This window comes from Schistocerca nitens, chromosome 2, assembly GCF_023898315.1.
Source record: "Schistocerca nitens isolate TAMUIC-IGC-003100 chromosome 2, iqSchNite1.1, whole genome shotgun sequence".
In the NCBI taxonomy this organism is placed as follows: Eukaryota; Metazoa; Arthropoda; class Insecta; order Orthoptera; family Acrididae; genus Schistocerca; species Schistocerca nitens.
In genome coordinates, this window is record NC_064615.1 from 1,119,808,562 (window position 1) to 1,119,833,633 (window position 25,072).

Consider the following 25,072-nt stretch of genomic DNA (forward strand, 5'->3'; position numbering starts at 1 on the left):
TTAACACGACATTTACCCCTCACCATCAGGTAATTTTGACCATCACGCCATTCAGTGTCGGTTGTTTTCTCCAAAATCAGAAATAAATTTCAATACACTGAACGAACTATAGATCCTCGCGTTGCTTTAATGCATAAATTTACAAATTTGATGGCGAATGTCTCTTCCAGTCATATTTCGTGCTCATTTTCGCCAGAATATCACAATATGAAAATGTTTCGATCTGATCACAATAAAATAAACCGAGACCGGTTCTAGCTAAACTAACTGAGAAAAATGTAGGTTTTGCTGAATGTCTCTATTACCCATTTATTTTGTTGTTCTGGGCGAACTTTAAATTAGATTCCGGATTTCCGGTGATGAAGAAATAAATTTTTTTGTTTTCTTCTTTTCATATGAGGGTTGTTGTATTGAATAACAGACAGATACAAACAAATCGCGTATGGTTAGAATGTTTTCTACAGTCACAGACGATGGGAACTCTTCAGGATTGTTCCCAGGCGAGGCTCACAACAATGAAACATCGTGGGACGTGGTGCGTGCGTTGCCTAGCATTTGTCTGCCTGGTGAACATAAGCTTTTGGGGTGCGTTTCGCTGATTGTAGAAAAAGAATCTGCTGAAAAGTGAAGTGAGTTGCACATCTGTGCTAGAAGGAGCTAAACTCGTCGCCGAAAAAGGTTGATTACTGAAGACAGGCAGATATCAGAGGAAACCATGAAGCCAGTGGAGGTAAGTGACCAATAACTGTTTACACTGAGCCATCATCAACGTCTAAGGAGAAACCCCGACTGTGTGCAACAACCAAAAACCCGCTACTGTTGAATGCTATTATCTCATACGTCCTAATCAGAATAATATAGAGTTTCGTATGTGGCACTCACAGTCTCCATCGTGAATCGCCTATCCCTGTACATAGAAATCTATACTCCGCAAGCCACTTTACGGCGTGTGGCCGAGAGTGCTTGTGAATTCCCACCCTTCCTGTTGTATTCGCGAGAGGTGATTTATAAGATCGCGTAATAATTTGCGACCGTAACGTCTCTAAACACTCAGGGTTTCACATTTTTATGATTTCACGGAAGCTGGAAGCGAGAAAATAATATCCTGCTCTATCCTCTTCGGAAGTCACACTCTCCCAATTTCAACAGCAGCTTCTCCGCGGTGCACAACTACTCTTGTAGCCTCTCCCACTGGAGTTGAGCATTTCCATAACGGTCTCGCACTTGCTAAATAACCCCGTGACGACACATATCCATCTCCACTGGATCTCCTGCAACTCTTCTATTACTCCAAGATGATAAAGGGTGTAGAGTAATCAGCAGTACTGAAGCATTGGTCGAGCAAGGTTTTTTGTAAGTAGCTGTTTTCGTGGATGAACTGCATTTCCTCAAGACTCTTCTAGTGAGTCTCAGCTTAGCATCTGGTTTTCCTACAATTATTTGTACACCATCATTCGGCTTCATGCCACTTCTGCGTGTTTTATCGTTGTTTCAGTTTCCATTGATATATCACCAGGGAAATACAGAAGCGTCCGATCTTACCCGTCGGCTTTGACCCATGACGTCACAAATACCGCGGAAACGACCATAAACAACAATTCCAATATGGCGGATATAAAAACATCGAATACGTATTGTAAACACTGAAATACACAAGTTTCACAAAAAGCCTAATGACTGTAACGGGACAAGCGTGGGAAATTGGGGGTTTTTGGGTGGGGAGAAACTAAATATGTCGTTATGCGGTGGGGGGAGTCTGCAGTGCCCCCCCATCCCCCCACAGGCTTCATTAGTGTCAAATCAATATTTTCGAATCATAGGCGGCCGCTGCCGCGGCCGCATTCCAAAAAAAAAACTCCCAACCTAACCTCAAGTGGGCTACGCTACAGATCAATATGTTCATCAAATTGCTTCATATTACGTATACATGTTCTTTAAACAAGAGTACATCAAACCATGTATTAGGTTTTCCGCGCCGTAATGACGTCACACACCACAACACGCTTACGTCACGGGTCAAAGCCGACGAGTAAGATCGGACCTTTCTTTTGACCCCACCAGTACCGTACTCGAACAATAATGGACTTCTTCACCAATCTATAGACAGTGTGTTATAATGAGAAGAATTTAAACGGTACAACCTGTTCCTGTGCCACTAATTGATGCACTGCAGAAATTTATCCATGTTACTTATAGTCTTTTGGCATTTCAACCTTCCTACAGACGATGGATGCATCTCCGTGTATTCCCAAAGAACTTTCTACGTTACCTACAAAGCTGATCAAGATCTTTGTTTTCAGAAGACTCCTTTTTAACTTTTTTCTTGCAAAAGGTTCATAATGCATAAATATAAAAAATATTCCACTATTCTCTGACAGATTGTCTTGGCATTACAGTGATATCATTATATCTATCTATCTGACGATCCTTCTCGAAAACGGGAGTGGCCTGCATCCAATACGTTGACATCCTCAGTTGCTCAGGCGACCTACGATAAAGAGTTACTTGAAGGGCCACAAGTTCTTATAGTAATGTCTACAGAATATTCCAGCATTTTATCAGGTCCCGATGTGTTTCATCTGTTGAGCGATTTTAGTTGATTTTCTTTTTCGTGATAACTTGTCTCAAACTACCACCTCGGCGTTTGTCAAGTGACTGAAAGGAGGTACCCTATTGCGATCATCTGTGGTGGAAGTTTTTCTGAAAATCGAATTCATCTGTTTGGTTTTCTCCTAATTATCTACCATTTCGGTGCCAATATGGTCACCCGAAAGACCGAATAAAACATTCCGATTATTTAAGGCGATCTTCAGGGGACTGCTAACTCTGCAAAGGATTAACACTTAAGGGAGTCGCGGTATGGCCCGTTTGGTCTCTATAAAACTGTTGATGTGAGCAACGTATATTGCTTGCGCTAATTCACGTGAATCTAATAACACGAGTCCACAGAGTAGATACAGTACCCGTTAATAAGAAGTTGCTTAATTTTAGCTCTATATCACCGTCTCTGGTGTGTTCGTGTTTCTTCCAAGCGTAATGAGTCTACGTCCGGTAAAATGGTTCATCAGTAATTCTCCGACCTACCGCCGTCAAAGATAAGTCTTTTGCAGTATGTGCTTCGCAACTAGGTTGCCTTTCATCCGTTGTCAACCAAATTAAACTTTTTGACAACAAGGACTGTCTGAATGCGATCCCTTAATTCCTTAATCACACGTAATCCGAATGTAGCACTGTGGTAGCAAAATCAGCATCCCAATTAAGAATTTTTGTTTCATTAAGTAAAGCCTGCATGTCCAATCACCAGAAATAAATTGTGTTAACCCCACAAGAAGATGGGTTTGAATAGAAAATAAAAGATATTGCAGCTATAAATCATTACCACTCTTTCCTCACAAAATCAGAATTTTGTTTTCCACTGCTGAAGCATTGCGAAGAAACTACGTTCGTATAGCAACTTATGATCAGCATAGCAATAACATTGTTGTTTACTGAAAGTGATTCGAAATATTTCATACAGGTTGACATGCTCAGAAAAATGTGATAAATGTCATTTTTAGCTGTTGGGAAGTTGAGGTCCAGTACCTTGCACGTCGGTACGATGTCGCGTCGGCAACACATAAGAATTTTCGTTCCTGTCACAGCATTTTATAGCTAAGTACTGTCAGTAAGAAGAGAATTCAGGTTTTGTAAATGTTATTTGCATGTTCCTGAAATCTCGATATTTAGTCTTTTATTCGGACACAACGGTATATCAGTCACAGAAAACGTTTATATGGAATATAATTAGTTAAACGCCTCTAAGTGTGTTGTGAATATTAATTAAAAGATCTACTATCATAAAAAAACGTGTGGCGATGCCACCGTATTTTATCATCTTGCTACAGCTGCGTTTTGTGCTGAGGTGTGCATTGACAACGCAACGACTCATAGTAAACGCAACTAGCAGTTATTTTCCGAATCCCAAATGTTTGTCCACTATGTATTGGTCGTTGATACATTTACTGAAATTTATGACTAATGCAGTGAAGGTAATTGTTTAGCGTTGTCGATAATAGAATAGCTTCACTACTTAGGGAGACATCACAGACTCAAAAAAAAAAAAAATTCTAAATGGATGTTACCTGTGAACCATCTATTGTGTGGGAAGAAATATTGAGTGAATTTCTTGAGTTCCAGGTACAAATTTGGAAGATGGAGTCTTAATTACTAGGAGTCAAACTATTGACTAACGATAATAAAATTTGCCAACAGATCAAAAGGATGTCTCGAGCTATGTTGGAACTTCAGCTTATGCCGTGGATCACAGTATCACAATATAGCTGACAGGAAAACATGGGTTTGGGAACAGCTTAACGTGCGGATAAGACAAAGATGTGCCACCATAAGGATCATTTATTCTCAGGAGTACCAACTGGCATCTGCCTGAAGTGACTTACGGAAACGAGGTAAATTTCAGCTGAGATCGCTGCAGAGTTCGAAACATAGGAAACTCCAGTGCATTAACCTCTCCGCCAACGTGTGCTGCTCTTCCGACTCGTCCACATTCAAAATATACGTCGTAGCTGATTAAGATTGATGAGGGCTATTCCATTATTAAGGTCTGCTGGGTTGTGAATTCTAAATAACAGAGAAAATCCGATGAAATCTTGCACAGATGTCTCCGGCAGTGTCCCAGATATGCCCGTCAATAGCGTCTTGTCACTCTTTTCAGTTCTAAGAGAACGGAGATCAAGTAAAAATGCACAGAAGATAGTGTTCCCCGCCAAGAACAAATGGCTGCCCAGGGATTTTGCCATATTAGATGCAACTCACGTAACGTAACTGTTAGGCATTTCCATGACACTTCTGGATACACACTGCAGCGGCAATGAAGATGCTCCTGCAGCGTTTTCGCTGAAAATTGTTTGATTACCTGCCCTACAGCCAGAAATGGCTCCCTCTGGGTGTGATCTCTGCTCACATGAACCGCTCTCCATGTGGAAGATTTGGTTTCACATGGAACAGAGACGAGCATTGCGACACCTGCAACAAATCGGCGCCTTGTGTCAGCTGTCACAGATCATCCACCATGCAGTCCCGACTAGACAAGACTGCAGACCAGCCTATAGAATTCTCGGAAAGCGCAGGGAACTGCCTTCTAAGGCGGCGGTAGTGCAAGTGTTGTACAAGGGTGCGACATTTGTCTAACGCTGATCGGCGACTATGTAGAGAAGTAGGTGGATGGTGCGGCCAAGTTTTGCGACCCGAGCAATGTGGAGCAATGGTTAGCATACTTGACTCGTGGTGGCGAGGAAGACGATTAAAGAGCGCGTTCGGCTATCCGGATTTATGGATTTCCGTGGTTTGTAGCTAACAAATATACACGTATCAGGTACAGACACATTATACCAAACACAACTCAGGAGAGAATGAGAAGCATCCACATGGACAATATCACCTTTATGTAATCACTGATAAACACAAATTTCATTTAGTCATGTTTTTACCTCATGTAAATCAAAAAATGTTCTGAATCCTCCTGAATATTGAACTTGGAAATCGTGAATGAAAATTTTATGTCGGTGGTCAGTGTTTTTTCTGGGACCAAAAAGACTGAAATACTAAATTACAAAAATTCTTGATATTCACCAAATATTAGGACACATAGTATATATTTTACATCAGTACTCACACAAGTTTTTCATCCTGGTAATGACTTATTTCCGCGGATTAGTTTGCTGACCTTTACTTATAAACTGCCGACTGATATATAAATGTGCAAGTACCACAGAATATTAATTAATTATTATATGCGAAGAAAAGATAAGAAAATTTTACGTACGAGGGGCCCTCAAATAGTAAGTTAGTGATAGGCCAAGTAACTTGCAAATTACTCGGTTGACTTTTCAGCTTCGCAGACGGAAGTTGAAATACGCTGGCGCTACAGTGCTCTGAGTTTTAGCGTGTAACATGTCTGTGTGCATCTTAACTATGTCGTTGCGTGAGAAATAGAATCTCAAAAAACAGAAAATACGAATTCGGAGAGTTCGTCTACACATGGAACACAGACGATGGCTGTGACATCTGCAACAATCCGTCGGTTGTGTTCAGTGTCATGGATCATCGCCCGTACATTCCCGACTAGATCTCGCCTGTTTTCCATCTGTTTCAAAAACTTAAAGATTACCTTCGACGTCTTCACTTCAATAGTAATGAAAGGGTGCAAGCAGAGGTGATGTAGGCATGAAGAATAAAGGTGTAGAATGCTGTCTTACACTTCAAACTGACACAGATACATGAGACAGTTTAGCAACATAGTTACCAAATCTCTGTAAATAGGCCTCGGAGCCTTCTATCAGTCCTTCACTTACTCGACGACAGAAAACCGCTCGTTGGTCACGGAGCCTTTCCAGAACTGCTAAGTGTTTGTCTTCATCGCGGATAAACCGCGACTTCTTTGAATCAATTCCTCGATTCTCTGGACATTGTCGTCTGCGACCCAAGTCGATATCGACGGCCTTCCTTTCCTATCAGCGTCATACAAGGCTGTTCATTATTGATTAAATTGATAACACCGTTTCAATACAGCGGGGCGCGTCATTGCATTTTGTACACACACAGCCAGAATTTACGGTTAGTTTCTGTGCAATTGAGATGTTTTGCCCACAAGAATCGGACTGTCTCGCGCAACTCAACTTAGTAGCAGCTTTCCAGTCGCCGTTCCATTTCACTCTGAAACTGTGACGCAGTTACTATCCGTACCGCAGTGTAGCTGTGTCTGCAGGAGTCTCAAGGATTGTCTCTCTTCTCATAACGTGCCAGTCCAGTTGCGCAGTGATCTTAGCGTGGGACAACGTGTGTTACTCTCTGGAGTCGCTGCGTATATGGCGCATTTTCTGCTATTTTTATGGTATTGCAATAAGCAGTTCGTTTTTTCTGAGAGACAAATGTATTTAGTGCGCTGCATAACGTGAAACACTTACAGCCGGGCAACAACCATCTGAACCAAATTCTCCGTGTTGTATTCAGTACCTCAGGTGGACACGGCACATGGCATGGAGCATCTTTACTGTCAGTGTTGGCTCAGGGTTTGGTGTTCTAGAGCATTTCCTCATTCGAAATGCATCGCTTTTGTCATCACATTCCACCTCTTCTTCCTCACTCTCTTTTGCGCCTTGTATTCTCTATTGTGAATGTGAATGTGTATGTCGTTGCCGGATGTGTACAAAGTGCTGAATGTCTTAAGGCTTTTTAAATAAAGCGTACGTTATTAACATTCTACACCTTTATTCTTTATGCCTACTGTGGTGTCACCGCCAGACACCACACTTGGTAGGTGGTAGCCTTTAAATCGGCCGCGGTCCGTTAGTATACGTCGGACCCGCGTGTCGCCACTATCAGTGATTGCAGACCGTGCGCAGCCACAGTGCAAGTATAGTCTAGACACACTCCCTACCACTGGCCCCAGTTGTACAGCCGACCTTGCTAGCGATGCTTCACTGACTACTTACTCTCTCATTTGCAGAGACGATAGTTTAGCATAGCCTTCAGCTGCGTCATTTGCTACGACCTAGCAAGGCGCCATATTCAGTTACTATGTCTGCTGAACAGATAATACTGTGAATCATGTACCGTCAAGTGCGACGTTCATCATAATGGATTAAATTTAAGTATGAAACTAATTACGTCCGCTTTCCGAATTCTAATTCCTTGTCCCAGACCTCACGCCAGTATAGTCCTTCCATCCTCACGCCAGCCTGCGTGAGCTAAAACGCGTGCTATTTCGGCCTCCTCTCGTAACACGGTGTTGGCTCCTCTGCCAACCCAACACCTACATCACCTCTGCTTGCACCCTTTCATTACTATTGAACCGAAGTCCTCGATGGTAATCTTTAAGTTTTTGAAACAGATGGAAAACAGATGAGACCTATTTGGGACTGTACGGGGGATGATCCATGACACTGAACACAACCGACGGATTGTTGCAGATGTCGCAGCCCTCGTCTGTGTTCCATGTGTAGACGAACCCTCCGAATTGGTATTTTCTGCCTTTTGAGATTCTGTTTCTCACGCAACGACATAATTTCGATGCACACAGACATGTTACACTCTAGCACCAGCGTATTTCATCTTCCGTATGCGAAGCTGAAAAGTCAACCGAACAATTTGCATGACACTAATACCTCAACCGATCTTGTGAACAGAATAAAAAATTTGGAGGCATTGCTTTTCATCACGCTATCGTACATCGAAAAAGTTTATCATTACATTGTTTTCAGCAAATAAACGATCTCTTATTATATAGCGGAATATATACACATATACAACCTGAGATTACCTTTCTTTAATCAAACCGCGCCAACAGTGCGATAAACAGCTTTCTTCAGTCAGATGCTGAAACTTACTGGGAGATTCCAGGAACGGAACCAAGTGTTGAACAGAAAACATATGGTGCAAAGTACAACCTACAATCAGGCACAACAAGTTCAGTTTATTATTTGGATACAGTTACCAGCCTCCTCCTCTTCTGAAATTTTCGAAACCTGCTGGAGCTTCTAATAGGTGCTTTTATTGGAGTGTAGTATTGACTTCTATAGTACACTAAAAGGCCCCAATCCTCTGCCCATTCTTCCTTGGAAAGTTTCGTCTTCCGCAACCTGAATTCTTACGATGGTAAATGACATTAATTACAGGGTGAGAAACACCGGCCTTGTTCGTCACCTATTCGTCCTAGTCATTCTAAACTAACACCAAGTGTCCTCGATTCCATGGAAAGGAGATTCATGCACCTCTTCGCTTATTTGCAGTACCCGAATATTCATTTTACTGATCCATGGACATTGCTGAACACATTCGTATACACATTTGGATTGTTACGCTACAGAACGTTCTGGAGCACCGCGGGACGACCAGATCTGAGAGTCTCTCGAATCGCTATAGCTTCTGCTGTAGAAAATGAGAAATGTGGTGGAAGACGAAATTGCTTGGAATATTTCAGTTTCTGAACAAGAAATACACGTCGTACTGCTGAAATCTCTTGCAAGCACAAGCCATTAGTATAAACATGAACAATGTTCGTCGAATACGACAGTTGAGCTGTAGTAGAGAATTTTGAGGTTTACAAACATATGTAGTAATGGAGTACGAAATGGGCCTATGCAGATATGAGATTGAATTCAACCGTAGGTGTTACACACCGGATCTAATGTTTTAACTAGTCAGCAATTAAGACGCTACATTTCCGATTTGGATCTTATGTGCGGAAGAACTTATCTTACATCCCGTAGGAGGGTGATTGAGCTACTGTCGGACTGCTGTCCCTCTAGACCAATAAATATTCTCGCCGAGTACTTAGTCGTCATGCACAAAATCTAACGAATTCTCTCTGGTCTGAATTCCAGTTACGATTTCTGAGTTTCCTTGTTGTACTCCACACATCAGATATCTTAATATCTCTATTCATCGTTTCACAATATTTTATCCAGATAAGACGTTTTTAGTTCTTTTTTGCAAACCGTTAGTTTCGCATCCGTCTTCTAGCAGTGCAGATTGTCTGCTGAAGATAAGGAGAGCTTATATTGCTTAAATGCTACTCCACGTTGCTCAGTAATTGTGAGGATTCCGTATCCCATGTCACAGAGCTGTTAATCTATAATGAAGTAACATGTCTTTTTTGGGATAGAGAGATCTGTCACATTTAACACATTGAACAATGTGTAGTTGGATACGTGCTGTGGATCCTTTTCTGGCACAACAAATGGTTCAAATGGCTCTGAGCACTATGGGACTCAACTGCTGAGGTTATTAGTCCCCTAGAACTTAGAACTAGTTAAACCTAACTAACCTAAGGACATCACAAACATCCATGCCCGAAGCAGGATTCGAACCTGCGACCGTAGCGGTCTTGCGGTTCCAGACTGCAGCGCATAGAACCGCTCGGCCACCATGGCCGGCCAAGTTGGGATCAAAATAGAAGAACTTGGCAGTCGACGACAGATTTTTTCTTTAAGTGCTATGCTCTTCTATATTGTATACCCAACAGGAGCATCGTCTTAGTGTCACTGTCCCACAGTGCAGGCTCAAAATATGAACATTTTACAATATGTCTTGCTGTGGCAAACGGACACAATCCTTTGGTGTTTTTTGCGTTTGATATGATGTATGGTATGTCTTAAGAGACTTGTGGAGGCACCATTAATTTATGGGCGGTTCTCAGAAAACACCCAAAACTTTTTTCATGTATTCTTTCTACCAAAACCGAGCCGCGGATTCCAAGACGGATTTTAATAGCATATGACTGGAGTTCCTACGATATACTCCTACAATACCGAGCCCAGATAACCTTGAAAGTTGTTTTCATATTTTTATCCGTTTCCGTGAGACGAAGGTCGAAAGTTACCCTACTTGAACAAGTAAGATATGCATGTGTAACGGGGTGTGAGGCGTAATAGTAGTTTATACGGCGGAGATTCAAGCGTTTCTACTGGTAATGTATTTGTCGAAGTTGATCGTATTCTTGCAAGGCAAAGTCGCTGGCAACCGAAATGTACTGCTTCAAGTTTATGAGGTGCACCTTTGGTAACCATAATCTATGACTGAGCGGAGGAAGCCCTAGGGTACGCTCAAGAGAATGGTGGGCTCCACACCCTACCAAGTTACATCTACAGATATCGTAATGCTGTTTCCTGATTACAATAGATATGTGATCATCCCATCTGAAGCGCGTTCCAAACACCACAGGCTACAGTTACCTGTGGGAAGGAGACACTATGTAATAAAATGGATGAATTACACCGTCGCAACCATCTCCGGTTGAAGAGATCTATCGAACATTTCTGAGTTGAAATTGTTAGGGCGTTGACATTGTAATAGCGTGTTAATGCGTAAACGACTCTGTCTAATGCCATGCAAAGATATTCAAGATCATGCTGTACAGGATTCAAGACGCTGAATTGGCTTCAAGACAGTGGTGTATAGGAGAAAGGTATAAATCATCTGCAACCCGGAGAATTTCAGTGCCGGGTGATATGATGTTGTCCGTGGTCCGTATCAGGTGTGTAGTTTTAAAACATATAAGGGCTGGGCATGGAGCACTGAGGCAGTCTTCTCTAGGTTGTACGAGCAATTTGTTCTGCAGTCACAGCACTGTGTCTTAGGAAGGTTTGAATACCAAACAAAAACGTCTCTGGAATACACATATCCCTTAATTTTTGTAGTAGAAGTGAATTTTAAACATCGTCGTGAGCACTTTTACGTCGATAAACGCTAATGCAAAAATGTTGCCTAGTGTTGAACGTTCGAAAAATTTCAAATTGTATAATACGAAGAACGCATAGTTCCCGTTGCCCTTCGGAAACCCCACCCGGTTTTCTGAAAGCAAATACTTCTATCGCAGCTACCACTCTGAGTGTGTCTTAATAAACTATATAAGGGTCCATCCGGCTCAAGACGACGTTGTACTTCCGGCCTTTGCTTTAGGTCACGGAGCTGGAATAATTATTTGAACTGTTCAGTGAGGAGAAGAGTGTCATCCAAATACCCTTCAAAGTTCGTAGAAATTTTGTCAATGCACTATTTGGCGAATTACACAGCGAAGGATGGTGAACATGATCCACTACAAGGACAGAGTTCGCCGAGGGCTGCAGCATTTTCTTCAGCTCTTTTAGCTGAAAAGGTGATCACAGGATATGGCCAGATTCTACGGCTACTGGTGGAATAACGGGACTGCAGTCGTAAGACAAACATTTGGTCCGGGCTCCATTTGCGATTTCTGAGTTTTCATACTGTATTCAACACATCGGACAGCTTAATAACACTATTCAACGTTTCACAATAATTATTTGTTTCAGATGTTCCTGACTTTTTTTTTATTTTTACAACCTGTTAGTTGTAGCATCGGTCTTCCAGCATTGCAGGTTGTCTTTTTAAGATATGGAGATCTTATGTTACTTACGTGCTAACCAACGCTACGCAATCATTAGTGAAGATTCCGTATTCGATGATATCATAGGGGTGTTAGCATGTAACGAAGAAGCGTAATACGTTGTGAGCCGAAAACGTAGTTTATGAAGTGGCATAGCACCGATGAACAAGCTGTAAAGTGTCTTCACTAACATCAGAAGAGTTCTGGGAAGCCCACGTTGTAGTACTGAAGCACAGGGAAAGTTTTGTGCGCGTTAAATCCTCTGTGAGGTGTAAAATTAGTCGCGCAATATTTCAGTTTCATATAAGTAATGTATCAAAATTTTACTGACCCATAAAAGTCTCTCCATAAGAGTGACTTGCCCTACTGTGGCTGGCAAAAGTGGTGAAGTAGCAGAAAAATGCTCCTACCGGAGGACGAAAACGGCGAACACGCTGTTGTTCAAAGGACTCTGGCAGAAAAGTGGAGTACCAGCTGCCCCATGTTGCTTTCCTCAGCACATTTAAAAAATTTCCCAAAAATTTTGGCGTGCAGGCAAATTCGCGCGCTTTTTTATGCAGAGAGAGAATGTTAAAACAGCAGAGGAAAAGACACAGATATACTGGAAGATAGTAAAAGATGGTTGTGGCATAGAAAGATCGAAGGAGACATAAGGATTGCGAGAGAAAGAGAGTGTACAGTGGCATAGTTTCGTAGTTGACAGTGGTAGGAAATGAGTGAAGGAGACTGTGCTAGTGATACAGGAGTAAAGGGAAGGTGCAGTTGAAAGGGAATGACAGCCAGTGATAAAGAGAGACAGTGTCTACGACAGTGACATCGAGGACGAGAGAGGTAGCGACAGTGAGAAGGCGGCGGCAGTTTGAAGGGGTGAATGAAATAGCAGTAAGAGAGACCAAGATGGAGACAATGGCAGTGAGGGGATGGAGTAGTAGTAGGGGTGCGGGTTGCAGGGAGGGGAGTTTGTCGGAATGAGAGATGAGTTGCTGGTTAAACAGAGTGCGAATATGTTCGCGTGCAAAAACATTTGGGAAAATTTTAAAGGCGCTGAGGGAACTATAATGAGGCAGCTGCTAGACCATACTTCAGTCAGAGTCATTTCAAAAAGGAGAATATTCGAATTTTGTGCTCCGATAGGAGCTTTTTCTCTGAAACGAATTTACCTATCTTGCGATGTTAGCGTTCAGATCCCCACAGAGCACCAGAGGTTGTTCAACTTGTACCAACAGTGCATTCCACTCCACTTCGCTTACATTGCTTTACGGGGAGAAACATTCCGATAACAGGGTAAATGATACAAAATGTAATTATATCTGTGCTTCTGGTATCTACAGTCTTATAGTACGGGAACTGATCTGTGCTTCCGAAAAAGTATTTTCTTCGCACAGCAGGACAGGGACACTGCCTTTCCACTCTGGCCTGCTCGACCTGATAATAAAGAACTCTCTTGAAATGATACGTCTGCCTTGTGCCAAAAAGGTTTCGAAAACGCAAGCTGCAGATATAATTGGATACGAAATCTCTCGGAAGACTTTCTTGATTTTCTTTGGCTGACAGAAGGCTACACTGAACGACCCCGAAATCCGTGATAGGTGATAGCACATACAATTACATTTCTTAAATCTCTCATGTGTAGCTCTACTTTGGTGGGGAAGAGTACTACGGTTGTTAATGTGATGCTGCTGGTGTTATGCGTGTACTGATAGTGGCTGCCATTCTTCGTGAACGTCGTGAAGGTTACTTGCGTGCCTGCTTCATGACATGTCGTTCTTTCCTGGGATAGAGGAGGCAGGGGGATAGTCTGTGAGTTTCCAGCACTCTTCATGTGATATTTTGTAGTTTTAGGATATTTGTCAAACAAATTGAGGAAAGGATCAAGTCCATGTGAGAGGTAGTCCACAAAAAATTCGTAACTTACTGACTGCTCTGCAGCAAGAGTTTGAGGCGGTGTCATTTTGCTGTCTGAATACATAAACTCTGAATCACACGTATTCTAATGTTCTTTTGTCTTCGCAGGTGCTTTACAGCATTTTGTGCTGTCTGTGTCTTCCCTGCAGGAAGAAGACACGTGATTTGGGGCAGAAATCAAAGAAAGCACGTTCGACGGAAGTCTATGATTACAGAAATGTGGACATGGAGAAGGTAAGCACTGAGCAAGTCTAAGGTGTATGAAAAATTCCACAATGAAGACAACGACCAGTTACATTACAGTTAATATAGTCACTGATACAGCACCATACAGAATCTCACTGTATCAGCTTCTGGACTCGGCTAAATTCTCTCAACTACTCGTCATAAACAAGCCATCGCCAAACGACAGCTCCTCCTACAGTGCACACTGACCCCACCGTTTTATAAGTGCATTTTCAGCGACAGTGAAATAAGTGTGGATCGAGCCACGTAACCCAATTGCAGCCACACGTCTTCGTATCCATCACCCCCGTAACACTAGCCGCTCACTTTCCTATGAACTTCGGATCAGCGTAATAGCTATACCTGCTTACAAAAGGACTCGTTATAACTGGTGACAATGGAAACAACACTAATGGTTGGAATTAAGCTAGTAAACTGAACTGAAGAAAACATTTCGGCTATACACGTAGCTGTAGATGTAGGAAGTATGCAGCAGACCTCAGCAGTTACGGTGGCTAGGACAGTTGCAAAGTCTAAGAGAAAGAAGAAGGTTCTGCTGTTAGGTAGTTCTCATGGTAGAGGTGTAGGCCAGCAGTTGCAGGAAGTTTTGGGGAGTGAGTACCAGGTCACCAGCATTGTGAAGCCTAATGCAGGATTGGCTCAGGTGACTTTTAACATAGGGGGGTTATGTAGGGATTTTACTAAAGAGGATCAGGTAGTGATTGTGGGTGGGGCTGGTAATAGTATTGATAGGGATGGGGAGTATGACATAGATGGTGACCTGGAAAAGATAGCCACTCAGACTGGCAACACGAATGTGCATTTCGTGGAACTGTTTCAGCGTCACGATCGGCCTCATCTTAATACAGCCATCAGGCGTAATAACATGAGACTTGGGGGTGCGCTGATGACGGAAGGCATGAGTCACATTTCAGTGGTGTCGGTGGAGTCTATCGGCAGGACGGGTTTCACTAGACATGGCCTACACCTCAACAGGTATGGGAAGGGGAGGTTGGCAAAACTTATAGGTGACAGCATAGGTGGGGGTGGTGGGATCACTCATGGGAAAATTCCGGTAGTTGTGGGTGTTAGAGCTGTACCTTTTTTAGATTGAAGTCAGCTGATAGGTATTCCTGCTTAAGGGAAGTCTCTCTAACAAAGAAACCACTTTCTACAAAGCTTGGGTATCCGATTAATGAGGGAATTAGTATATTTCATCAAAATATACAAGGTATTAGAGATAAAGTTAGTGAACTGCTTATAGATGTTGACTCTGAAATTATTGGTATATCTGAACACTTCTTAAATAAGGAGATAATTCAGAGGCTTCCTTTACCAGGATACAGGTTGGCTGGCAGCTTTTCTAGGAGCTCTTTGCGGTGTGGGGGAGTAGCCATGTATGTGAAAAACGGTATCCCATTTGAGTCAATTGATGTTTCAAAGTACTGCACTGAAAAGGTGTTTGAATGTTGTGCAGGTGTGGTTAAATTTAGTGGAGCTAAACTTCTTACTGTTGTTATTTATAGATCCCCAGACTCCGATTTCACAACATTTTTGCTAAAGCTAGAGGAGGTTCTTGGTTCACTTTATAGGAAATACAAAAAGTTAGTTATATGTGGTGACTTCAATATTAATTGTATAAGTGATTGTGCAAGGAAAAGGATGCTGGTGGACCTCCTTAATTCATATAATCTTATGCAAACCATATTCTTTCCAACGAGAGTGCAAGGGAACAATAGAACAACCATAGACAATATTTTTGTTCATTCGTCATTATTAGAAGGGCATTCTGTTAGCAAAAAGGTGAATGGCCTTTCAGATCATGATGCACAAATTTTAAGTCTAAAAGATTTTTGTGCTGCAACACATGCTAAATATAGTTACCAACTTTTTAGGAAAGCTGATCCTGTTGCTGTAGAGACTTTTTTAAACCTTATCAAGGAACAAGAGTGGCAAGATGTTTATAGTGCTGATACAGTAGACGATAAATATAATGCTTTCCTCAAGACTTTTCTCGTGCTCTTTGAAAGTTGCTTTCCGTTAGAACGTTCAAAACAGGGTACTAGCACAAACAGGCAGCCTGGGTGGCTGACTAAAGGGATAAGAATATCTTGTAGAACAAAGTGGCAATTATATCAAAACGTTAGAAACAGTCACAATCTAAATGCAGCAGCCCATTACAAACAGTATTGTAAGGTGCTTAAAAATGTTATTAGGAAGGCAAAAAGTATGTGGTATGCAGATAGAATAGCTAAGTCTCAGGATAAAATTAAAACCATATGGTCAGTCGTAAAGGAAGTGGCTGGTCTGCAGAGACAGGTCGAGAATATAGAATCAGTGCGTAGTGGGGATGTCCGTGTTACTGATAAGTCGCATATATGTACAGTACTTAATAATCACTTTCTGAATATAGCAGGTGAACTAAATAGAAACCTAGCCCCAACAGGGAATCATATAGCACTCTTAGAAAAAAGTGTTCCGAGACTGTTACCTGAAATGCTCCTCCATGATACTGACAAGAGGGAGATTGAGTTAATAATTAAATCACTAAAGACCAAGAACTCTCATGGATATGACGGGGTATCTAGCAGAATACTGAAGTATTGTTCCTCGTATGTTAGCTCAGTACTTAGCCATATCTGTAACTTTTCCTTTAGGAGTGGTCGGTTTCCTGATCGACTAAAGTACTCGGTAGTGAAGCCACTTTATAAAAAGGGAGACAGGGATAATGTTGACAATTATAGACCTATTTCTATGCCATCGGTGTTTGCTAAAGTTATCGAGAAGGTTGTATATACAAGGTTACTGCAGCATTTAAATTCACATAATTTGCTGTCAAATGTACAGTTTGGTTTTAGAAATGGCTTAACAACTGAAAATGCTATAGTCTCTTTTCTCTGTGAGGTTTTGGAAGGATTAATTAAAAGGTTGCGAACGTTAGGTGTTTTCTTTGATTTAACGAAGGCTTTTGACTGTGTTGACCACAAAATATTACTGCAGAAGTTGGAACATTATGGAGTAAGGGGAGTAGCTTACAATTGGTTCGCCTCCTACTTTAAGAACAGAAAGCAGAAGGTAATCCTCCGCAATATTGAGAGTGGTAATGATGTTCAGTCCCAATGGGGCACTGTTAAATGGGGCGTTCCCCAAGGGTCGGTGCTGGGGCCACTGCTGTTTCTTATTTATATAAATGATATGCCTTCTAGTATTAAAGGTGATTCAAAAATATTTCTGTTTGCTGATGACACCACCTTGGTAGTGAAGGATCTTGTGTGTAATATTGAAACATTATCAAATAATGTAGTTCATGATATAAGTTCGTGGCTTGTGGAAAATAATTTGATGCTAAATCACAGTAAGACTCAGTTTTTACAGTTTCTAACTCACAATTCAACAAGAACTGACATTTTAATCAGACAGAATGGGCATGTTATAAGCGAGACGGAACAGTTCAAGTTCCTAGGCGTATGGATAGATAGTAAGCTGTTGTGGAAAGCCCATGTTCAGGATCTTGTTCAGAAACTAAATGCCGCTTTATTTACCATTAGAACAGTATCTGAAATAAGTGACATTTCAACACGAAAAGTAGTCTACTTCGCATATTTTCATACGCTAATGTCATATGGTATTATTTTCTGGGGTAATTCTTCTGATTCAAAAAGGGTATTTTTGGCTCAGAAACGGGCTGTTCGAGCTATGTGTGGTGTAAGTTCGAAAACCTCTTGTCGACCCCTATTCAATAGTCTGGGAATTTTGACATTGCCCTCACAGTATGTATTTTCTTTAATGTCGTTTGTTGTTAGCAATATTAGCTTATTCCCAAGAGTTAGCAGCTTTCACTCAGTTAATACTAGGCAGAAATCAAATCTGCATGTGGAATGCACTTCCTTGACTCTTGTGCAGAAAGGAGTGCAGTATTCTGCTGCATCCATTTTCAATAAGCTACCACAAGAACTCAAAAACCTTAGCAGTAGCCCTAACACTTTTAAGTCTAAACTGAAGAGTTTCCTCATGGCTCACTCCTTCTATTCTGTCGAGGAGCTCCTGGAAGAGCTAAAAAATTAAGCAAATTCCAGTGTTACATTCTTGATTTTCTTTATTTAAACTAACGACTTGTCGCCTGAATATGTTTCTTATGTTTAATTTCATTCTGTTTCTACAATCGTGTTATAATTTCATGTATTGACTCGTTCCATGACCATGGAGACTTCTCCTAAATGTGGTCCCACGGAACAATAAATAAATAAATAAATAAATAAATAAATCCCGGACCGACCAAAACTTCCATATGTCACATATTGCCCATATTTTCTATGTTCGCATTTTGTTGTGCATGCGGAGGGAGAGACTAATTATTACAACCATCACACAGTCTGTCTTTATACGATGTCTGTATATTACATTACAATTTCATTCAGTCAAGCATGCAGTCATTAACGGTTTGAGAAAAGAAGACCGCGTACTTACGTTCTTCCTACTAGGAGGCAATTACTATACATAATGTGGTAATCAGTCGCAACGCTGCGGACAGCAATATCCTGTCTTTAGTAAATAGTAAAGTGAAGTACGCATGAAGGCAACCGAAAATTACATTCAGTCGATATTGTTACAGATTTGTGGGTCAAACCGTAAAAACATGCTTGGTATGATTAAACATCGTTCCTTTTGAGAATATTCAGGAGTAGCAATTGATGAATGGATCAAATATTTAGGAAAACTTTATTTCTTTTAATGGATAACTTCATTTCCATTTGTGGATGTAACCCAGCCATGTCACACAATCGCAGACTACGCGGTATTAAAATAGGTGCACAGTAGATTGTAAAACGTCTACAGTTATTTACGTCATCAATACTCTTCCCAGCTTGCTACTGCGAGGAATGTCACATGTTTCCCATTTCTGACATCATGAACTTAACCATAGCTATATGACAGAGCATTATTTTCATGACGCCATCAATAAGGATATGCGTTTAGTGTACACAGATGGTTCAAATGGCTCTGAGAACTATGGGACTCAACATCTGAGGTCATCAGTCCCCTAGAACATAGAACTACTTAAACCTATCTAACTTAAGGACATCATACACATCCATGCCCGAGGCAGGATTCGAACCTGCGACCATCGCGATCGCGCGGTTCCAGACTGAAGCGCCTAGAACCGCTCGGCCACTCTGGCCGTCTGTACACAGATGTGTGTTCCTTAAATGATATTTGATGTAGCAGGCTTATTCTGAACCAGAGAGGCTTTTAGTCTTTATGTTCTAAACGAATTTTCAAATTCGTCTCATTCGTTAGTAGCATAGAGATCACAGTGGGACGATGGCAGCTGAATGAATTTGCCTTCTGCGGGCACGCGCTCCATCGACTATACTGACCAAGTACGACACACGACCTGTCCTCACAAGTGTACTTCCACCAGTGCCTCATTTCCCGACTTCCAAACTTCACAGAAAGGCAAAGGTGTCGTACTCGAGTTCCAGTCCGGATTATTCCGGCCTTCATATTTCACTACGTGTGTACTGTATATATCTACCCACATTTGCTTCACATATTCTAAACCTTCATTGTACGTACAATTTTTCTCCTTTAAAGCGCCAGGTTAACTATTACAGGATGCCTTAGCAGTAGCCATATTACCGTGCCACAGTTTTGTCTAGTGTTTTCCATTACAAACCTCACGTTTTCATTCTAGTAGCTTTTAGTTCTCTGCCTTATTTGATGTCTTAATTTATAACCGCCATCTGTAGCACCATACTTCACATCTCTTAAACGGTACAGTTATGGACTGCATATGTTGTATAAAATCTGTTTCAGTATTGTAAGTCAAGTGTTTAGAATGTTCGCATCTGTTAGAAAAATATGCAACCCACTCTTCCAGGTTTATGGTCGCTTGAAAAAGAGGAGGGTGTCACAAGTGCCTTCTGTGTTTGAGATATTTCCCTGCCAATGGACCCCAGAATCAGCCAGTCGCATCAGGAATGGAGATAATAGTGTGGACTGTACGCTGAAGGGCGGCTATGCAGAGGTAAGTCAATATCAGTACAGCCGTGTGAAGTAAACTCGAAGAAAGGGTAAGAAAGAACGAGAGCGAAGAATGACCAAATAAAGTATCAAATTGTATGCTTTGCAGAATCTGTTACTCTGCCGGATAACTTTCATCTGTACATGAAGGACTAAATAAGAATTGCATTTGATTACAATCCAATATTAGTTTCGTGCAGTGGTTACAAGAACCTAAGGTAATTCTAAGGTGCAAAGGAGCAATAGTACTTGTGCACTAAGCTTCGTCTGTAAAACTGTCAGGGCTTCGGAATGTATCACTCGTGTCACACGCAATAGTGTTTTTGCGCACTCCACCTTCACCAAATAAGAAACAAAGGTTAACAGTGACTTAGTGCACCAAAATCTGGCAACATCTGGCGCTTACCAAGAGCTCATGCAGGAGAAAGTTTAGAAACTTGAAGAATAGTTGATAAGAAAATAAATAACCGGAACAGAGAACACAGACGTGTTAGAGAGGGTATTAGAGCGTGGGGATTCTTAAACAAAAGGTAACAGTGCTGTCGTAGAGACCCACTATAATGTTCCAGAATCGAAATTCGAGGTTGTTTAGGCAGTGTCAAGGAACACAAAACATAAATTCAAATAACGATGGTAAGAATAAGCTAAGAAAAACTAGTGTGATCACAAAGATAATTATAAACATTAATTAACATTTTCGTTAGTGAGCACTCTCACTTGCAACTCCCTGCGTATTTAATTGTGTACTGGCACTTCAAATTTATTTGATGTTGTGTCATACGTTAACTGTTTGTTGATGCCTTAGCACTAGTAGCAACAAACTACACATAATTTACTAAGTGTGCTCCATAACCATCTTCCTCTGTCTTTTCCCCTTGTATCTCTTAGTTCTCTACCTTATTCGAAATCTTAACTTTCAGCACACATCAATAGCACCGTACCAAAATTCTTTTAAAACTACAATTATAGGCTACTTATTGAATATATAGTCTGTTTAATTATTACAGTTAAGATATCTAAACCTTTATATCTGCTGTATACATGACGTCTTGTCTAAATTAGTGATGGTAAAAATAAAACTCCCCCAGGTTCGTATATTTGGGCGCTTCAAGGTGATAAATGTTGCCGAAGAAATTCCTCCGTCTGTTTCCCACGATTTCAAACTTCCTGTAGAACCTCGCAACCGCCGGAAGAGACGAGAGAAGAAACAGGAGAAGCCCATTGATGTAAGTCAATATTATTACTACCATGATAAATAAGCAGGAGGGAACGGCCAGACAGCGTGAGAGGGAAGAATGCACTGATAGTATTTCAGATGGTATGCACTGCGGAATCCGCCACTCTGCCAGGTAATACACTGAAAAGCCAAAGAAATTGGTACACCTGCCTGATATCATGTAGGGCCCCTGCAAAGCACCCAGAGTACCGCAACACAACGTGGCACGGACTCGAGTCACGACTGACGCAGTGTTGGAGGGAACTGACAGCATGAATCCTGCAGGCATGTATATAAATCCGTAAGAGTTCGAGGGGATGGATATCTCTGCTGAACAAGACATTGTAAGTCTCAATAATGTTCATGTCTGTCTCCAGCTGCACACGCCTCACACCATTACTGAGCCTCCACCAGTCCCCTGATGACATGCAGGGTCCATGGATTCATGAGGTTGTCACCATACCCGTACACGTCCAACCGCCCAATACAGTTTAAATATAGAGACTCGTCCTTCCTGGAAATATGTTTCCACTCATCAACAGTCCAATGTCGGTGTTGACGCGCCCAGGCGAGCCTTAAAGCTTTCTGTAGTGCACTCACGAAGGATATACAAGGGGCCTTCGGCTCCGAAAGCCCATATCGATGATGTTTCGTTGAACCGTTCGCACTCTGACACTTGTTGATGGCTCAGCATTGAAATCTTCATTAATTTGCGGAGAGGTTGCTCTACTGTCACGTTGCACGATTCTCTTCAGTCGTTGTTGTTCTCGTTCTTGCAGGATGTTTTCCCGGCCACATCCATGTCTGGGATTTGATATTTTACCGGACTTCTGATATTCACGGTACACTCATGAAACGATCGTACCAGAAAAAAAAAAAAGATGCCATGTCCCATCACTCGTTTGCCGGATATAACATCACATTCAAACTAAGTTAAACCTTCATAACCTGCCGTTGTAGCAGCAGTAACCAATCTAATAACTGCGCCAGACAGTTATTGTCTTATACAGGCGTTGCGGACCCCATCGGTGTATTCTGCCTGTTTACATGTCTCTGTATTTCAAAACTCATGCCTATAGCACTTTCTTTGGTGCTTCAGTGTATTATTGGGAATCGCTCAAGCTCCATACGTGCTTTCAGAGCATGAGAGACCGCAGCTGACTCTCAGATTTACCAGAAGAGCAGAGAGAGACATTCACTCTACTATAGACCAATAATATTATCCTCAACTTGTTACAAGTCCCTAAGGTAAAACTAAGGTTGCATGCAAGAATAAAAATTTTGAAAGGAATGCTAGGCTATGAAACTGAAGAAGAAGGAAGATGAAGAACAATATACATAGGGAGACATGGCTCTAGTATAATTGGTGTAAATTTATCAAAGAATACGATATTAATATGTTCGGAGGAATTATGCATCATCTTATAATATAGCAGGACAGTGTGAAAGGAGTATGAATTTAAAATATGTAAAAAACAATATATCGAGACACTGATAAACATATAGTAAATAACTCTACATGAAGTATTGTTAATCAGGCGCAGTATTTCAATCTGGCGAAAGATACAGAGTAGCAATATCAAAATATATTTATATTTTCGTTAGTAATCTTCCTTTTTTAAATCTACCGGCACAGTTACTGTAAGATCGCAAGTAGTAACTACCAAAAACCATCGAAGACGTTACATATCATACGGTTATAAAAGGATGCGTCCTGTTTTTAGATCATCATAGTCTTTCTTGGTTTCACTCTTTTGCATGGTCTAATCATTTTACGTCATGACACGCCCTATCCCACTGTATACGCGATGGTCTGATTCTTTTTTTCTAACGTGCCCATATCTTCGCAATTTTAACATACATCAAAAACACTGTGTTTCACGTTTATTACAGCCTACAGTGAAGCCTTAGTTATTTAATATTTAATCCATTTATGAATGCTGTGACAGACGTCGAAAGATTTCTGTCCTTTAGACACATGCTATTCTAGCTCAGTCACTAATGATAAACCTCCCACAGGTCAATTTTACTTGGAACTTCGGTGAGGAAGAGATGGCTGAAGAGATTCCACGTTTTGAGGGCGAAACTTCCGAACTGAGTGCTCAACCTGAAATTTTACCGCAGAAACCAGAGTTGCTCGATGCTCCGCAGGAGTTCCGTACTGAGGTAAGTCAGTAGCATTACTACCATGAATAGTTAGTAGGAAGAAATGGCCTGACAGGGTTACAGCGGAGAAAATCCAATTACACGTATGACTGCATGCATTGCAGAATCACCCTCTCTGCGAAATTTGTTTATTTATTTGGAATGTCTCACGCTCCAGACATTCCTACATGACAGTAAAATGCAGTCGAAAATCAAGTTTACATGAAGGACTGTACAAACGATTGATTTTATTATAATTCAGTAATACTAAAGTCCATTGGTTACAAGCTGTTAAGGTAAACTTCAGATCGAACTCAATACTACTGTTGAGATACAGTAAGCTTCAGTTGTAAAATTTCCATGAGTTCGGAATGCCACTAGCGTGACCCATGTCGGTCTAAAAGGAGTTGGGATGCACCGATTATAGACGACAGCCTTGTAGAGTCGCAGCTGGTAGAGCTCTACTGCTGGCCAGACTTTCATCTGTCCATCGGTGTCGTAAGCTCGAGGCAAACGTGTAGGATTAGAAGCTGGTTTTCAGTTTGCGACGATCGCGTTATACACGCAGTGCGATTTGGAATTGTGGGCCGAGCGAGATTGAAATCGGTTGCCTCATTATTAACGCAACTACGACGAGGATAGTGTTGAGCGATTTATGGAAACGTGGAGTACATAAATCCGCGTGGCAAAAGTGAAATTATCACAAAACATACTTCTTGCGGAAATAAATCCTTGTTTACCTTGTGTCTTTAAGAAAGATATAATACTTTACTGAAGCAAACGACCGTATCAAAGCTGGACTGTTCTGATTCTTGCCACTAAGCTTAAGTTGACCAGTGGCTGCCAGTAGATGCGTCCTCAGCCATTTTGTGGGAGAAACAGACGAGGTCGGCTACAGGCCTCACTGTACTGTAAATATAGACCGCAGTTGCACAACTTGTCTCATCAACACACACTAAACAGAGGTATCATTGCGAAGACGTATCAATAGTAAAGGGAAAAGCTACGATGCAGTTCTGTAATTGTGTGACATTAGGCAGACCTATTAGTTGAAATGATGTCTCGGATCCGACATCCAGATGTCAGGGGATTTGAAACCAAGAGCTGGAAATAAATGACTATGAACGCCACTAATTAACATGTTGCTTGGCAGTAGGGGATAGATAAAGAAGACAGAAGGAATCACAACATCTCAATGATTGTAGCCGACTAGATGGTGGACTTATGGAATATTCTATAACATCCACAAAGGCGCTCTACTGGGACTCTTATCTACCTTCTAACATAGTTCACACCTAATTGCTCCAGCTAAACTTTAGTGGCGTCTGTTTTGTCTTATTGTGATACTGCCAACGGTTATTCTAATGCTGAAGCTCACGTGATCTTTTAATTACGTTCTTGATGAAAACTATCTGGATAAGTAGACTGTAAGAGTACAAAAATTGTAAGAGCATACGAGCAGTTGGCAGACACCACATGGAATCAACGGCACAAGCCGTAAGGAAAGGCGAATGAAGGGTGGCCGAGACATATTCGGTACAGGTTCTGACAGACGTACCACGAGAACTGAAACAGTGCCATCCCATCTGTTCGTCCACACCGGTATCTATCGGATTTGATGCCGAAGTTATAGATAATTACTGTAGTATTACGAC